Source organism: Chinchilla lanigera, unplaced genomic scaffold (assembly GCF_000276665.1).
Source record: "Chinchilla lanigera isolate Chin_1 unplaced genomic scaffold, ChiLan1.0 scaffold00125, whole genome shotgun sequence".
Lineage (NCBI taxonomy): Eukaryota > Metazoa > Chordata > Mammalia > Rodentia > Chinchillidae > Chinchilla > Chinchilla lanigera.
In genome coordinates, this window is record NW_004955526.1 from 1,533,783 (window position 1) to 1,553,485 (window position 19,703).

A 19,703-nucleotide genomic window follows, 5' to 3' on the forward strand; every position below is an offset into this window, starting at 1 on the left:
ATGAGTTCACTAAGTCCATGTTGCATTTGCTAATTGTATTTTCAGGCTTTTCTGCATTTAACCAAAGGGGATGGCTCTCTTGCAAATGGGAAGGAGGCCAGCAGACCTAGAATTAGGTGAAGTGGGGGGAGGGGAAGCAGAATAAGGATGTGCGGAGTACAGGAGCCTAATAGGGTCAAAGAATGTAAATGTTTATGCCCTAGGTGTGAAGCAAGGTTAATAAAATCAATCAGAATGAAAAGAGGGGAGGGATTTAGAGGAGGAGGGAGGGAGAAGGATAGAAATTAAAATAAGAAATAAGCTGTATTATGTAACTGTACTGATTCCCCAAAAGGATTGTCAGCTGCCGGTACTGGAAAACAGTACTAATAAAGATAAATTAAAAAAACTGAAAGCTATATTAAATGCTCATATGTGATGGTATATTTGAAAATTTATCTCTAGATTTTTATCAAGTTTACAAAATACAATTAAATATTTGATAATGAGCTTAAATATATATTTTGAATTTTTAAAAGATAAAAACTAACAAAACAACGAAGACAAAATCAAAATAACACAAAAACAGCAAAAATGATACATGACCTCAAAACAAAATGATAGGAAATAACAATAGTTACTACATTATATACTGTTATCCTCAATGAATTTGCTCAGTCCACCAGATGTAAGAATGTAACATTGATCAAACAATCAAAGACAGTGAAAAGTAATAAAAAGAGAATATTGGAAATGACGCAGAGCTTCACCATACAAGATGGTAGGAATTCAACAATGGTTCTTATACTGCATACTGTTGTTTTCAGATCAGTCATTCTGATTACCAGATTCAACCATGCAAAGTTGGTCAAGAAAAAAGAAAACTTTAAGCATTGACTGTTCCTTTCAATAAACTATAGACATCAGCAATACACTTGTCCGAGCTATCCTTGTATATACATATAAATTTTGTTTTTCATTTTAAAGAGAAAAGAATAAAACCAAAATAGCAGAAATGAATACATAAACAAAATAACATAGAGAACAATAAAAGTGACACAGAATTTCAAAACAAGGTGATAGGATATTAATAATTGTTGTTATATTACATAATGTTATCTTCAAAATGTTGCACATATAACCAGATATTAGGCATGTAAGATTGATCAAACAATTACACATTAGCAATTCTTTTCAATAAACCAACAGATATTAGTAATTAGTAGTATAATTATCCTAGTTATACTGTGTATACATATACATATTTTTTTCTCTTCCTAGTTTCCTTTTCCTCTCCCTTCCTTCATCCCAGATGCTCCTTCCTATTTGAGCAGTTTCGTTTCCCTTTCACAATATCTATTGTATCTCTCCAATTTTATTTACTCTTTCAGGTACTTGTAGTAGGGAGGAATTACAATGTTTACACATGTGAATCTGATTTATTTCACTCATGAGTAGTCTCTAGTTGCATCCATTTACTTATAAAAGCCTCTAGTTTATCTTTCTTTATAGCTGAGTGATACTCCATTATATAAAAATACCACATCTTTTTTATCTGGTTGTTTCCAAGATTTAGCTATTACAAGTTGCACTGCTATAAACATGTGTGTACATATATCACTGTGGTATGATGTTTTCAGTTCTTCTGGAAAAATTCCCAGGAGGGGAATAGGTAAGTTGAATGGGACCTCTGACACTATTTTACTGAGGAAACTCGAGACTAATTTCCACAGTGGTTTCACCAGTCTGCATTCCCACCAGCAGTGGAGTAGTGTTCCTTCTTTCCCCACAACCTCTCCAGCATGTGTTATGGCTTGATTTCTTGAAGATAGTCATTCTTTCTGGAGTGAGATGGAATCTCAGTGTTGTTTTAATTCGCATTTCTTGAATTACTAATGATGTTGAACATTTTTTTCATGTATTTATTTGCCATTTGTCTTTCTTCATGTGATAAGTGTGCGTTCATCTCAGATGCCCATTTTTGTATTGGGTCTTTGAATTTTGGGGGTCTGATTTTTTTTTTAATTCCTTATATGTTCTAAACAAGAGTCCTTTGTCTGAGAAACAGTTAGCTAAAATTTTTTCCCAATTCATGGGTTTTCTTTTCACCCTGCTCTTGATTTCTTTTGATGAGCAAAAACTTTTCAATAAGATGAGATTCCAGTTATTGATTCTTTCAACCACTGCCCCTGCAGTTCAGTTTTTGTTGATGAACTCTCTACCTACCCTATGTCTTCAAGACTTCCACCTACTTTCTCTTTCAATAGATCAAGTGTTTCTGTTTTAATATTTAGATCTCTAAGCCATTTTGACTTTATTTTTGTACATAGTGATAGGCTTGGGTCTAGTTTTAGTTCTCAGCATGTGGAAAGCAAGTTTTTCCAGCACCATTTATTAAAGAGGCTATCTTTTTTCCCGAGAACATATTTGGCCCCTTTGACAAAGATAAGGTGACTCAGTGTCTTTGTGGTTGTGTCTGCATCTTCTAGTCTGTTCCATTTATCTTCAGGTCTGTTTTTTTGACAATACCATGCTGATTTTATCACAGTAATTTTGTAGTATAATTTCAAATCAGGGATTGTGATACCTTCTGCCATGCCTTTGTTGCCCAGGATTGCTTTTGCTATTCTGGGTCTCTATTGTTTCCAGATGAATTTTAGGTATATTTCTCTATGTCTGTGAGATACACCAATGGAATTTTCACTGGAATTTCATTGAATGTGTCCAGCAATATTGGGAGTATGGCCATTTTCACAATGTTGGTTCTTCTTATCCATGAGCTAGGAATATCTTTACTTTTTTAGATTGTCTTCAGTCTCTTTTTTGCAGAGTACTGTAATTTCCACTGTACAGGTCTTTAACTTCTTTGTTAGATTGCTTCCTAAGTATTTCAATTTTTTGGATGCTATTGTGAAAGATATGGTTTCCCTTATTTCTCTGTCAATATGTTTGTTGTTTGTATATAGGAATACTATTGATTTTTGAGTGTTGACTTTGTATCCAGCTATGCTACTGAATTTGTCAATTAATTCTGGGAGTTTTTTGATGGGGTTTCTGGGGTTTTCTATGTATCATGTCATCTGCTAGTAAAGATAATTTCACTTCTTCCTTTCCTATCTTTATTCTTTTTATTTCTCTCTCTTGTCTAATTGCTCTGGCTTGGTGAATAGGAGTGGTGATAGTGGACATCCTTGTCTTCTTCCTAATTTTAAAGTGAAAGCTGTCAGTTTCTGTCCATTTAGTATGATGTTGGCTGTTGGTTTGTCATATATGATTCTTATCAGATGGAGTTAAAGTCTATGTATGACAATTTTTTGGAGGGTTTTTATCATGAATAAGTGTCAGACTTTATCAAAAGCTTTTTCTCTATTGAGATGATCATGTGATTCTTGTGTTTAGCTCTGTCGATATGGTGTATAACATTGATTGATTTGCATATATTGAACCATCCTTGCATTCCTGGCATGAATCCCACTTTGTCAAGATGTATTATCTTCTTGATGATTTGGTACATTCTATTAGCTAGCATTTTATTTGCTAATTTTTGCATCTATGCTCATTAGGGAGATTGTGCTATAGTTCTTTTTGTGGGTTAGTTCCTTTTGTGTTTTTGGTATGAGTGTAACACTTGCCTCCAGGGATGAGTTTGGAAGAATTGCTTCCCTTCCTATTTCTTTGAAGAGTTTGAGAAGAATTGGTGTTAAGTATTCTCTAAAATCTTGTAGAATTCAGCTGTGAATCCATCAGGACCTGGACCTTTTTTATTGGTAAGGTTTTTATCACATTTTTAATTTCATTGGCTGATATTGAGTTTTTCAAGATTTTTATATTTTCTTGACTCAACTGTGGTAATTTATGTGTATCTAGGAATCTGTCCATTTCTTGTGTTTTCCATCCTGCAAAAGTAAAGCTTTCTGAAGCAGGTATTGATGATTTTCTGAATTTTTACAGGATCTGTAGTGATTTCACCCCTTTCATCCCTTACTGCATGGATTTGAGTTTTTTCTTTCCTTTTTTGATAAGGTTGGTTAGGGATTTATAATTTTTTTTATTTTTTAAAGAGAACCAACTCTTTGATTCATTAATTCTTTGTATGGTTTTCTTAGTTTCAATTGCATTAATTTCTGCTCTGATCTTTATAATTTCCTCCTTTCTTTGGGCTTTGGGATTAACACACTCTTCTTTTTCCAGAAGTTTGAGGTGGAATATAAAGTTGCTTATTTGTTTTGGTTCTGTTTCCCTGATGTGGGAATCCACTCCTATAAATTTCCATCTGAGGACTGCTTTCTTTTCATCCTACAGGTTCCTGTAGTATGTATCTGCAATTTTGTTTGATTGTAAATAGTATTTAATTTATTTTTTAATTTCTTCTGTGACTTATTGGTTGTTCAGTGAGATGTTACTTAATTTCCAGGTCTTTTGGAGTTTTTGCAATTTCTTTTATCATTAATTTCTAGTTTCATTGCACTATCATCTAGTAATATGTATGGGATAATCTCAATTCTTTTGTATTTACTTAAGCATGTTCCATGTGCTAGCATCTGATGTATTTTAGAGAATATCACATGTGCAGCTGAGAAGAATGTGTATTCTAATGTTGTTGGGTAGAATACTCTGTAAAGGTCTACTAAATCCATTTGTTCACATGTTTGGTTTAGTTCTATTATTTCTTACCTGATTTTTTGTCTAGTTGATCTCTCTTTATGACAATGAGATATTAAAGTCTCCTGTAACTATTGTGTTATTACTTATTTAATTTTTCATGTCTTTTAAAATTTGCCTTATGTAATTGGGTGCTCCTACATTTTGTGCATATATATTTATGATTGTTATCTCTTCCTCTTGTAGTTTTCACTTAACAAGACTATAGTGACCTTCTTTATCTCTTTTGATCATTATTGATTTGAAGTTCACCTCGTCTGCAAACAGAATAGCTACTTCTGCTTTTTTCTGGGTTCCTGTCACATAGAGTAGGGTTTTCCCTTCTTTGACTTTCAGTCTATGGATTTCCTTTTGAGTCAAATGTTTTTATTGTATACAACATATTGTTGGATTTTGTTTGTTGATCCACTCTGCCAGTCTGTTTCTTTTGTTTGGTAAATTGAGACCATTTACATTAATGGTTATTACTGATATATATTGACTTATTCTTGTCATGTTATTTTCCCACTGTTGGTTCTGTACTTTCACCCTCTGCTTAATTGCTTACATTGATTAGTACTTCTTTTCTATTGTTGGTCTTGAGATTGTGGTCATTTTTATCTCTTTGTAGAATCTTTAAGTATTCATTGTAGGATTGGTTTGGTAGTTATGAATTTCTTCAGTTGGTCTTTGTCATGGAAGTATCTTATTTTTCCCTCAATTTTGAAAGATACCTCTGCAGGGTAGAGTAACCTGGGTTGGAAGTTGTTTTATCTCAGGACCTGAAATACTTCATTCCAAGCTCTTCTTGACTTGATGGTCTGTGTTGAGAAGTCTGCTGTGATTCTGATGGGTTTTCCTTCATAGGTGATCTGTCTCTTTTCTCTAACAGCTTTTAATATTCTGTTGTTTTGCTGAATTTCTGGGATCTTGACTATTATGTGTCTGGGTGTAGATTTATTGTTGTTATGGCTAATTATATACCTCACTTATGTATATATAAGCTTCTTATCCCATGCTTGGGAAATTTTCTGCTATTAATTCTGCAAATAGTCTTTTTATGTCATACATGTTGCCTCCTACTCTTTTGTTGACACCTATCAGCCTAATATTGTTTTTCTTTGCCTCATCTTTCAGTTGTTGAATTGTTATTTGCTGTTCCTTTATTATTTTTAAGAGAACTTTTCTTTTAGGATCACTAGCTACAATGCTGTCTTCAAGGTCTGAAAGTCTGTCTTCCATTTCACTTAAGCTGTTCTTCCAGTTTTCAATGGAATTTTAATTTCCCAAATGTCTCTTTGAATCTGTTTCATGCATTGTAATATTTTCTTATATTGTTCATTCAAGACTTCCACCATTTTTCTGTGCTCTTTTTTTTGATCTATATCTTCTTTTAATATGCTGAGCAATTCTTTCATTATGGTTGTCATTTCTTTTTTTACCTGAGCAATTATTTCTGACCTGATTTCCTTTATAGCATGATGTAGTTGGTTCTTTACTTCAGTTGCTATGATTTCCAAAATTTCAGGTATGTGATTTCCATGTTCTTCTATGTTGATGCTTCCTAGACTTCTTCTGGGTGAGGTGTTTGCCTGATATTGTATGTTGCTTCTTTTTTTTGTCATTTTCAAATCTCCTTAGGTTTCTAGTGATTCCAGTTTGGTCCTGAGATGGTGAAAAGGTGTGGAGCCAGAGTATCAGGACACGCAGACTGCTCACCAAGCCATCCCTGTCCAAGAAACCTCCCCAACATGGTGAGGGGGTTGGGGCCAGAGGACTCAGTCACACAAACAGCTCACCAAGGTTTCCAGGTCCAAGAAATTTCGTGGCAATGGCAGCAATGGGTGAGACCAGAGCTGTTTTGATTTTCTTGGTGAATTAAGGCTTTCATCATCACAGTAACATTATATATTTATTCATGATATACATTTTTTCATAATGTTAATTTTATTTGCTATTAATATAATTCACACTAATTTTATTTTGGTGAGACTTTGAAAAAATATATACAGAATTTCTGTGTTTTTTCTTTCAATTTTGTATAACTTTGTACTATATAAATGATGCCTGCAAAGACTATGCTGGATTGAAAGGACAGTTTGGTATTTTCTTATAACAACAACAACAATAATATGATTATTAATGTGCTGGTGTTTTTCATTATCTTACTTTGTACTTTGTAGGCCATTTTTGACATTAATTTTCAGATCTTCTCTAAATTTACTGTTATGCTTTAAATTTATGTTTGTTTACCATTTCCATTTATTCTCTTTCTATTGTTTTTGAAGCTGTGAATTTATTTTTATTTCCTTAATGTCTGCCTTGGAAAGAACAAACTCTAAGTCAATCATCACCTTAATCTACTCACATGCGTAAATAATACAGGGACTTTAGAATACTTCATCTTGTATCAAACCATTGATTCTGCCCCAATTTTAAGCTTCACCAAAAATAGTTATTCTTTTATAGATTTCACATTTATTTTCTTCTTATGGGAGATCATTTTCTTTCATTCTACTACAAATAAGTCCTTTCTTTTAAATTTTAGTTTATTAGTTCATATGTGTAGTACACAATACTTCCATTTCTTATGGAGATTTGGGACATGCTCATAACTCACCTTAAATCCTTCTCATCACTTTTCCCTTCCCTCCTTCCCATTCACTGATATATATATATATATATATATATATATATAATGGACATGGCCCAGATGCCTATCAACAGGTGAAGGAATGAAGAAAATATATTTATACTCCACAGAGTACTACTCTGCCATAATGTGAGACAAATTTCAGTCATTTGTGGGAAAATGATTGTACCTTCAGGATATAATGCTAAGTGAAATAAACCAAATGCGCAAATATCCCATTATTTCTCTTACATGAGAAACCCAGAGTAAAACTAAAGAGTGAAATAAAAGACAGAAAATATGAAATAGGGTGTTAGGTCCTTCTCAAAGGGGAAGGGGATCGAGAGTTGGAGAGAGGGAAGGTAGGGGTGAAAAAGGAACTGGGATGTGTTATGTACTTGTACCAACTCCAGAGAAGGATTGTAAATATGATGTACTGCACGTGTGTACAAAATTAAAGGGATTAAAATCCTCTTAATGGAAGCTGGTTTTGGGTAAATATTTTTCATGTATCTTACTTTAAGCTTTTGAAATATAATTTTGTTGGGTATGCACTTCTAGTTAACACCTATTTTTCTTTAGCATTCTGAAGACATTAATCCTCTTACTCTGATACCCATCATTTCTGCTGAAAAGACAGCTGATGGAATAATTCTGATTCATTTGTAATTATTTTCTTACTGATTTTTAAGAAAATTCTCTGTTATCTGTCTGGGAATGATGATCCCTTTTTTAGTTCTTTATTAATCAAAATCAGGTGGGCTTTTTTCTTTTACTCATTCTATTAAATGGTTACATCATATTTCCAAATATTACCTTCCTTCTAGACATCTAGTTTCTCTTTCTGATACTGGTTGTGCATCCCCATGAGACCATGGCTTGTGGCAAGCCTTTCACAAGCTCCTACACAGCCTCTACCTGGTCTTCTTTCTGAGAAGCTGTGTTCTAGGTGTTCAGAGTTTTTCAGACTTATCTTTTTAACCTTCTTTTAATGTACATAATGAATTGTTAGTTATCATATTGCATACATCTAGAAATTCTACTTGAATTTTTAAAAAGTATTAATAATTTTTTTGTCTAGCAACATCAATTTAATATTTTTATAGACTCAAGAATATATATTTTACATGTTGTTAATATACCTGTTTATCAGAAAATTTAGCTATTTTCAGTCTGAATACATTTGTTTGTACTTTTTGATTCTTACTATAACGGTCTACTTTTAGTGTGTGTGTGTCTGTGTGTGTGTGAGTTTTCATGTTTCTATTGGAACACTGAAAGAAATATTTGAGGCCTGTGTCTAAAATGTATAACACTAGAGAAAATTCACTTTTTCTACTCATTTATCATATCACCTTATATTTTTAGTTTTGTCTTACCAAATCCTATAGGGTATGTATTTGTGATTTAAAAAGCTTAGTAGGTGATTTTAATATGCTTACTCTTATTTAAGCATCACAGAAGGTATAAAAATTTCAAAACATCACAATTCTCCATAAATATGTACAAATTGTAAGTCTCAATCTTTTCCTTTTCCTCAATGACTCCAATGAAACATGCAAGTGTGTGATCCCTGAAGGAGACATTCTGTGTTATGTGAATTCACCAGAGTTAGTGGTGGTTTGGACATTCTAGGTTTGTTTCACTCATTTCCAGTTTCTTTTCATCTGTTTTAACAGACTTTGAGTTTTATTCAGTAGATTTGAGGAGTTAGTTAAAACCCATGTTTTCAGGAAATATTGATTATTAAATCAAATTCCAACTCTGGTGTTTGCTAATGCTTAAGGATTTGAGTAACTGAAATTTTGGCTTTGCGTTGTGTTCTTTATACACAAATCGTTCAACTATTCCTTTTTTTTTTTTTGGTGTGTGGTATTGGCACTGAACCCAAGGACCTGACATGATGGGCACCATCAGAATATTCTTTTAGGTTCTCTTTACTCATTAAATTGGGCATGAATTTAATGAGGTAAAGAGAAAAATAAAGTGGGCATGAATTTATGATCCTAGTGCCTCAGATTTTTTTTTCACATTACTAATGTCACTCAGACATTTTTGTTTTTGTCAAATAAGAAAAATTTCTCTAAATATCAAATTTATAATGTGGTTACACATGAAGATGTTTGACTCAGATTTGACACTAGCAGTTTACTTTTCATTTATAAACTTTAAATTTGATTTTTATAAGCATTTTTAAGTTTCCTAATTCCCTGTAGCAGTTTTGTAGTTGTACTATATCACTGTATGTCTTAAAATATACTAATGTTGCAGCTATCATTTCTTTGTTCTATCATTTTTATTGTGCAGACTTTCTTCAGACGGTTCATGTTGGTGAGAGAAAAGGGAAATAAAGAAACAAATACAAAATCAGCAGCCTAGGACAGCATAAACGTGCCTTCTTTCCTTACAAACCCATCAATATTCCTAACCTTAAAAAGTGTAAAAAGTTTTAGATAGTTAAAAAAGTTAAAAAGGTACAAATCATAATCCAAAACTTGTCTTAATTCTATCAAAAGCAAAAGAAACCCTAAAAGATCTCAAAGAGAAACTAACATAGCATATACTGGTGACGTTATACAGAAGGACATATAGAGTTTCTGGAACGCCATCACTTCTTGCGCGAGCTCACAGTGCGTCCCCACAGTCCGCCCAAATCTGTCGTTATGGTTAGCGGCTGCGGGAGCCGCCACAGCACAGACCCAGCACGGAGGAAGCCCGTCCCTAACTTTCAGACTTGTTGAGCTCTCAGTCAGCCAGAGCTAAGAAGAAAGCAGATTCTTGGCAGAGACAAAAATGACTTCGTATTCGCTACTAAGAGGTTGTGCCTATTATTTATGTCCCATACCACAGAGATCTCAAAGTATGGCAAGTCAAGATTCATGGGTGAGACTCTACTTCTCCTCTTGGTGGTCTCCATCTTGTCAAGGGATATTTTTTGTCTTTATTGAGTATTTTATTGGTGCATATATGATTTTAAGGGATGTTGTAGTCTATGTTTGCCTCCACCCACGTATCTACCATTTATATACTTTCTTGAATCCTCTGGGAGAGCAAATGGTGTTGTGACAACATTACAGTCATCTGTAATATAACCTTTCTCCTTTTAGAGAAAAAATGAAGGATGCCCAATGCACCTTTCTGCCACCTTTGTACTGATTTATATCTCAGAATGTTCTTCTTTCAAAGCCGTAGCTATGGAAACATTTATCATTTTCATGCTTTTCATGCTATAGTTAGACATAGTGTTTCCTTTTGTTCAGTGACATTTTAGTGGTATTAAATGGTGAAATGAACTCAAATTCTGGACGAAGGCTCATACAAGTGTTATAGATTCTGAAAGTACCTGGAACTTCTAGTCATCATGATAAATGGCCCACAGTGAGTTTCTGGAAGAAGTACAATGGGTTGTCACTCACTGCTTTTTGAATTACAATTACTTTTTGTATTATGAACAGTTTCCCTGACCAAATGTGAAAATGGAGAAAATTACAGTGAAACGACCATTATTCTGAGATTTTGCTTTATCTTGATTTGACATGGAATGCATAAAATATGCCAAAATAAATTCTTTTTGAGTCTGTCCAACTTTTACATCCTTCTCTATCTTTTCTTCCTTGGAACAATGTGCATGAATAGCAATAGCTGGAAGATTTATGGATGAGAAAGACATTATCCCTGCAATCTGTACTTCTAGTGTGCTATTGATGGATAACTCACATAGAATGTAGTAATACCTCAGGGTAAACTTTGTCTTGACAATTCTGTGAGATTAAGTATGCTATTTTTGGTTTAAATCTGAAAATGCTGAAGTTTGGAGAGCATTAAATAATGTATCTCCACCTTTATAATATACATTTCCCGATACATTATTGGTAGTCATGATAATCCTTTTATTTCTGATCAGTTCCAGTTTGCAGGTTCCATTTGGTTATCTCATTTTTTCTCAGAAGGAACTGAATTATATGGCTATCATTTATGAGGCTGGTACTACACACATAATGAAATCCTCTTTTGGCCTCCTCTTATTCTCTAATTCCATTTTTGGACTTGAAGACAGGTTTTTAGACTCAGAGTTGCTATTCTGTGGCCAAATCTCTTTGAGTACAAGTAGGAGAAAAACAAAATAAAACAGAATAAACGTCAAGTTTACTAAATCTACCAAAGCACATGTATGTGATCTGGAAGATATACTTCGAAGACCTGCCTTAAAATCGCTCTTGGTTGTTTTCAAAATTCACTGAGTATAAGAATCATTTATGTGTGAAATGCTGTCATGTGAACACCAGTTACAGCAGTGCCATACGCCTGGTCCATAGAAGCTCAGGACCTAGGTCAGACTACTCCAAGTACACTCTGGTTATACTAACTACTCACAAGTCTCTGGTGTTTACAGAGGGGTCAGTAAACTAGTAAAAGCCTTTTTGTGATTAAAATGGAACCATAAAACCTTAGAATTGTGCTACTCACAAAAAAAGCTGTGAAGAAAGTCACTGATGTGCTTTGCATTTCTAGGCAAGGATTGTTGTACCTTAACATAGAGTTCTTTACTTATTTTGAGACAGGTTCTCAATTTACACATTAGGCTGGACTTGAGTTCACTGTCTGTACCAGGCTGGCATTGAACTCACAATGATTCTCCTGCCTCTGCCTTTTGCTAGGATTGTAGGTGTGCATCTCCATACCTGACATTACTTATAGTTTTAATTTAGCTTTCGTATAAGAGAGTTGCTTGCAATAAAGCGTAGTTGCTTCCAGCAGAAGTGCTAAAACAGTAAGGCAGAAAAGATAGCAATACTATACACACACTCATAAGCACACACTCATGAGTATGCACATATACTGCTAGTAAGAAACAAAAGAAAATAACACATTTAATACCAAGATTGTCAACAACTTCATTTGTAATATACTTCATAGTGCAGATGGAAAACACAGATAGGTAGGCAAGAAAGAGCCGAGTACCTGGTGTTGGGAGAACAATTCTTATTTCTCAGAAGATCCTGGCCATATGACTGTTGCCACACGCCTTATACTGTTATACCCATGATGATTGGAAAGCACCAGTGCATCCATGTACCTACATTCAGATCCCTTGCCAAACTTTGGAGTGTACTTTACAACAGGTTTAAAACTATATTAATATATTTAGAAATATGTAGAAATATATCTAATATATCTAGCTTTGATGATACTACTGTAGGAGAAAACTTTATTTACAGAAGAGGATAACCTATACAGATTTGTATGGGGCTGACTATTATCAGGTCAAAAATCAAACATCTACAACTTTCAAAATCACGAAAGATTACATCTTTTTGTTGTTTGTATTTCCATCATTATCTCCTAATTAAAATTTGAGAGTAGTTAATTAAGGCTCTCAACACTTAACCCTAACATTCACAAGTACAAATTGACAAAGAAGTTGTCACTGAGAATATCAAAGCAAATATGTTTGCAAGTCTTTAACGCACCTGTGTTTGTATGTTATGCTCCTGCGATTAAAGCCTGAGTAACAGTCGTTTCAGCTCCTACATCTTCATAATACTGAGTTACATTTTATGCTGTTTTATACTTGACTTAACTTAAATGTGACACTGCATACCATGCTTTAAAAGTGAAGTCTCAGGATAAAAAATACATTGTTAATTACATGAAAGTGCAAATACTTTCTGTGTGAGACAGCTATACAAACTGGCTTATAGATCTTTGCACTGCATGAGCCTGAAAATATTGTTTTGTATATAGGCTATAAGTACATAAATTCTTTACCATCTCTCCAGTCTAACATTCTCTTAGTTTAGTAAATGTGCGAATTATAAGAAATTTTTTACAATAAATATTGCTTCACTTCATTTTTAGTCTTGACTGGGCAGATGTCTTGTGAAGTATGGAAAGCAGGATTTGTACCAGTTGTCTCAAGACGTTCTTAGGGTTTGTTGACTGAGTACTATTCTCTGCGAAGCCCTGTATTGGCATTGTCAGAAATTCTGTTGCATGGTGGTTAAAATGCCACTTCTTTTTTTGATTCAAAATTAAAGACTTTAAATGTCCAGATTATTCTTATATTATCAGGTTGGTTTGGCAAAATCAATATTCTTTCTGAAGAAAAGACAATCAGAAGCCACAAAAGCCTAGGAAAGGCAAAATTATAAATCAAAGCTTGAAAATGTTTTTTCTCCATCTTACCAGCACGTAGGTAGGAAATTGATGGATAAATGGCACTGGAAGAAAATTCTGCAAGTGATGTTGGCTATGCTGTGTACAGATTTATGATAGTTTTTGCTTTACCAATTCTCAGAGCCCAATTTTGAGTATTTAAGTGGTCTCAATAGTTCTTAAATTTAAGCATACAAATCCATTTATAAGAATTATTAAAACATAAATTGTTGGGACTGAAAGTTACTGATTCAGTGAGTCTGAGAAGGTGCCCCAAATCTTCACTTTGGCAAAGTTCCCATTTGATGTTCTTGGGGCTGATGTGGGAAACACGTTTGTCAAGTTAACAAAAGTTGTCGTGAAACTTAAACTCTTTGGACTCTAATTTACAAAGCTGCCTTTTACATAAAAATCTCAAGGCAGCTTCAGGTATGTCTATTTTTTTTTTCTCAAATTAAACTAACTGAAGGTGCACAAATTGAAGATATGACTAAGATATAATTTGTTATAAGTAAGGCAATATTTTGAGGGCTTAACACTTGCAACTTTTGAAAGTTATGAAGTTTTATTTGTAAACTCAGTGGGACAAAAACTAAAGGAGTGCAATTTGATGGCGCTGCAACACTTTCAGTTCCTGGGCAACCTTGGTAAGGTCCGCAAGGTTGAGAGGGAAGGGACAACAAGAATTGGTGGAGTGGCTGAGCTTTTGGGAGACCCTAAACTCGCTGCAGCGGGGGATTTCCCAGAGAGAATCAAATAAGCCAAAGGTCTGTGGAGGTGGTATTTTAACATGTTAGGCCGTGAGTGTGTCATGTTCAAAACCTTTATGACTCACACACATGGAGCTTTAGTGAAAACATCAACCATTACCAGCAGGGATGAAATTGCAGAACAGTATGCTGAAAGTGTGGCAAGTGTAACAGTACAGTTGGAAGAATAATAAGGAGGATTGGAAAATAATATGTTTTCTTAAGGACTCCAGGTTTTCTGTATAGCTAAGAAAATATCAGTTGGCTGTGAGCATGGATACAGCAGAGATGGTTCAACTTAACTTCTGTCCATTCTTCAATGGGGAGAATGAAGTAGTGTGTTTTGAGCACGGGATGGCGCAGAGAGTGAGAAAGTCCAAAAGTGCCTTTACAGGTGAGATGAATGGGACACAGCTGCCAGTCATTTAGACTAATGACTGAAGATACCTCATTTGACACCAGCGAGTGCCAAAGACGGCTGGGCCCAAGACAACCAACACATGAATTTCCTTTCATACTCACAAAAGTCCTTAGAGCTATTCCCTAATTTGAGGGAGGGGCAGGAGAACAGTGAGACTGTAAATTGATTAAGAGTTAATTCCTGTCAACAAGTATATTAGTAGCTCAAAACCAAAGACAAAATGTTGAAAAGCAGAAAAAAGGTGGCAGATCTTGGACCTTGACTTTGTGGCCTGACACTTGTGTCTGCTCTGTGGAGGAAGAAGTCCTCTCTATTGTGATATGATGGAAATTATGGGGTAGGCTAAATTTCACATTGGAAAGGGTGAGATTTGGTGGTGGCGTTTCTGCTCTTACCTGGAAGAATTTAAGAGTCCGGTTAAAATTGGAAGATGCACCTTGGGATGAAGGGGAGAGAATTATAAATAGTGACAGTAGCATCACTGTGACATAGCTAATAGGATTTTGAGTGAGGTAGCTCTGTAAAGCAATAGCAGCTTCTTCCTTTTAATTTACATAAATACATTCTTTTGAGACAGTTATCTAGTCACCAGAAAAAGAAAGAAAAACCTCATATATCAAACAAAAGGTTATTTAACATGGCTTACTTTAGGATCTGTGGTTTGATAATTCATGATCTGTTGCAACTCAGACTTTTCCCATTTTGAAACTGAAATCAAACTACTTGATATACTGTGATTCTACTCCCCTTTGAGATTTTTGCCAATGCTATGCAGAGGTAACTTTTTGTTAGTTGCAAAATAATTAACAAACTTAGCTTTACTTTTAAAATAGCTAATAAAGTGAGCTTTACTTTTAAAAATAGATATTCTGGTGATAGAGAGTTCAAGAGAACAATATTTTCACTCATTCATTCAATGTCTTTACTGAATACATACTATGTATTAATTGCAAAATATTAGGAATTCAGAAACTTAAAGAAACATTGGGAGAAAAGTTTCAGCTTCTAAATTCAGCTTTTTTTTTTTTTTTTTTCTGGTACTGAGAATCGAACTCATCATCTTGCGCTTGCCAGGCAGGTGCTGTGCCACTGAGCTAAATCCCCAGCCCCTCAGCTTCTAAATTCAAAGAATTAATATTTTAAGAGAAAAATCAACCAGTAAGTAGTAAAAGTAAATGCAATTCTTGTAAGTAGAATTTAATGTTAATGATAGATGAGAGATGAATATAACATAGAGCGTTTTAGGACTACAAGCAGGTTTCTCACTCAAAGTTGTGTTTAGAGACTCAATAACTAATTTGGATAGAGTTAGTCAAAGAAAAGAAGCAGAAGAAGCTGAACAGACAAAAATGCAACTGGAAAAATGACATAGATGAGTTCTTTTAAGCAGACCTATTGGGCTGAAGAGTTGGAGAGGTAGAAGAGGAAATAAGAAATAAAGCTGGGAAGGGATGGAAATTCTGAAGAAACCTCATAATGCATAGGGAAAGTTAAGAAATTAATTATAAAGAAGAAAGTAAGAATTTCAAGCAGAGATTTGCCCTTAATGAGCAAGGTAAGAATGTAATTCTCTGGCAACAGTAGGCGATCAGAGGCTTACAAATGCCTTTAAAGGTAACTAAGCCACCGGAGAGGGCACCTGGTGCTGGTTGCTATATTTAAGAAATAGTGGGGGTCTTCCCTGAGCTGTGTTAATGTGGTGTGGATGAAAAGAGCAGGAAAACCGGGCAGTTTCAGAGTTGGAAATTCAGGGAGAATTACTGACTGAATGTGAAGGCTCTGTTTGTGAGAATAGATGGAGCACAATAAACTTGTGAGGTTTGATTCCACTGACACGCATGTGCCCTTTTTGTGAAATTACATAGCGAAAGAAAGCTGAGGAAGAAGAAACAGGACAGACTGTTGTTGCATGAAGGCCACAGTGGAGCAACACTTGCTCCGCCCACGGAATGGAGCGCCATGAATTACAACTGCCGGGGAGGGTCCAGAACACTCCTTTCCTGTGGAGAGCAGACCACTCAGAAGTTGTTTCCTGACAGTGTGGTGCCAGCTGGGTTTTTTTTTTTTTTTTATTTCTGTAGTTCCATATTTGTTTTTCTAAATTAACCTACTCCTTGTTTAACTGCAGCATTAAAGTTGTTCTGTGAAACCTGTGGGGAATCAGTTCCAAGACCCTTGAGGAAATAAAAACCCATAATACTTAAATCCCACTCATAAAATGGCACAGTGTTTGCATATACACTACGCACATTCTCCTGAATATTTTCACTGATCTCTAGATTACTTATAATACCTAGTGAAATGTAAATTCTATATGCATTGTCATACTTTTTAGAAAATAATGACAAGAAAAAGTCTACACCTGTTCAATACAGATTTTCTTTGAGTATTTGCAGTCCACAGATGAATGTACAAATGTGGAACTCACGGATACACAAGCACACTGGACATACATGTACTAAAATAGGAAATTCTGTATGTTGTAGTTTAGCTTGGAAGAGAAAGAAGGAAGTAATTACTCCAATCATTTTTAAAAAATATACAACATGGAATGACTTTCTTAATACCACCCAAATAGCTAGTTTCTCAGTGAAACAGAATTCTGTGAAAGGGTTTTTAGCTGTCTTTTTATAGTTTGGTTGCTATATGAACACTTTCTTTCTCCTGTGAAATTCTGAGCATCTGCTCTGTTCTGTTCTACACCTTCCAGAGGAGGAAGCCTATAACTGTTGTAGGTATAACAGCAGATTTGTTTTGAAGTTTTTATATAAGTAGAAACAACATTGCTACCCTATGAAACAAAGTTATCTGGAAGTTCTTAAAGAAATAGTATCAGAGTGTATGGCCTGAACATTTCCAAGTTTCATTATTATTTTAAATTATGAAGATGCAACCCTTTAGAGACACAGGACATAAAGGGACATAGAAAATGTGGTGCATCCTAAATTTTAGTAATTGGAAGTCTTGAAAGCATAGTAACATGTTCAAAAACTGTTTTTATAGGTAGCCTTTCCATTTGTAAGGATAGGGATGAACCTGGGCAACAGGAAACTAAGTGACACAAGCTGGATGCAGAAGGAACTACTGCATGTGTCAGTTATCTGTGTAATTTAAAGAGTCAAACACATAGAAATAGTAACATGGTGATTACCAGGGGCTGAAGAGCAGGGAAAATAAGGAGGCATGGGTCAGAAGGTATAAATTGTCAGTGTATGGGATGAATATATTATGGAGATCTAATAGAGAATGTGGTGACTATGATTAGTAGCAGTGCACTGCATACTTGCAATTCATTGATTTTAAGTATTATCACCACACACATGAAGAAAAGGATGTCATCATGCAGGTGGCAGATGTGTTACTTAGTTCAACTGTAGCAATCACTTTACATGTACTTAAACCAAATCACCACATTATACACCTTAAGTGTACACAAGTTATTTGTCAATTATATTTCAGCTGAGTTGGGGAAATTGTCTTTATTCTATATGGGTATATCTACTTACATTGGTGTTTTAAAAGAACTTTAGATTAATAATAATTTTGCAAAATGAAGAGCAGGTTAAGTGTATGAAATCTTTTTTAGCAAATAGGGCATGATCAATTGTTATTACAAATAGCTACCAAATTAGATACAAACTGTAGGTTTCTTTTAATGTTTATATATCACTTCTGAGCATTCTTATGTATGCTTATATGTCTTTATTTTCTTTTAAAGAAAGAGCAAAGAGGTAAATGTAGCAAACTGGAAGAGTTTCATTAAAGATATGCACTGCATGCAGAATATTGAACCATTATTGAAAATAAAATTGGACACGAGATGCTTTGGACACAATGAACTAGGTAATATATATGAGTTATTCTTTTATAATTATTGATATGTTAAGTATTTTCTAAATACTGTTGGGACACTCTATTGTCCCTTAATGTTATTTAAATTATGTAAGAGTTTGTAACTTAAATAAGACAACTTCATATACATGATGAAAGATTATCTACTACGGCATGATCCCAACCTCTGAAATTTTATTGTCTTCTATTTCCTTCTCCAAAATTTTAATTTTCCTTCCATTACTGATGTGTCTTTTGTAGGGCAGACCCAGGCCTGGTGTGGGATGAGTCCTGAGTTCCGATCTCACTGGTGCTACTCCTAAGGGTTCTGAGTATGTGGATCAAAACCTTTCACTTCTTTGGGCTCCAAGGTTCCTTTGTTTTGGAGGGTTCTGTTTGTTTGTTTTGACCAGAAAAATAAAATACTGTTTTGATGGTACTTAACACCTTTCTAGCTCCAGCTACCAAACTTTCTATGATACAAGGCCTTTCTTCATGGTCTTTCATTGTGTGTCACCTGAATTATCTACTTACTACCTTTCGATTGCTACTTAAGCACAATTTTGAAAAATAAAGCCAGATAAATGTGGAATTTCGTAACAAGGTTTCCTGTGACAAACTAAGTCGATTTGAAAGTCTACAGACACTTTCACATTGTGCTATTATGCACGTCAGTGAGACTGAAATCCTGAGGTCCCACGGAGACCTTGTGCCAGAGCTGGCTTGCATGAGCGTGCCCTGCGGTGCTAGGAGACCATCTGGCCAGCGGGTCTGTGGAGTCAGAGTACAGAAGTCTTGCTGCTTTGCATCCTTTTTTCGGTTTCCAGTTCTTTCAGCAGCGTTTGCAGCAGAAGCTCCCCATACATGCGTGGCATTACCATTGCAGCCACTTGCAGATCACATACGGGGATCTAGGGAAGGGGTCAGTGAGCCATGTCGGTTTGTGCCTGTGGTTTGCATCAGTCACAGTGACCCAGAGCAGAGTGAGCTGTGAAGAAATTCAGGCTAGTAGGCTCCTTGCTGGTTACTAAGTGGGTGAAAAGTCAGAGAAATAGCTCAGTAAGTTGCAGCATGTTTCTTCTCCTTTTCCCTTTTACTGTCTTCACTGCTGAATTGTGATCATTACCAAATTAATGGATGAACGTGATGCTCCTCTTGAGTGTAAAAATTGCTTCCAAAAAGATGCTCTCCTTTGATAAAGCACTGAAAGTTTCACACACCCACACACATACCCCCACAAAACTTCCTTTCTATTGTTATCCATAGAAAAACTATCATTGTCTCAAATGTGCAT

General features: G+C 35.0%; 1 long non-coding RNA gene across 1 annotated transcript; it reads left to right on the plus strand.

The window, feature by feature from the left end:
* Positions 1–10,051: 10,051 nt before the first annotated feature.
* LOC102003582 lies at positions 10,052–18,786 on the plus strand. The gene is made up of 3 exons (XR_264657.1): positions 10,052–10,135; positions 18,297–18,421; positions 18,671–18,786. It is a non-coding gene; the product is annotated as an uncharacterized LOC102003582 (long non-coding RNA).
* Positions 18,787–19,703: the final 917 nt, after the last annotated feature.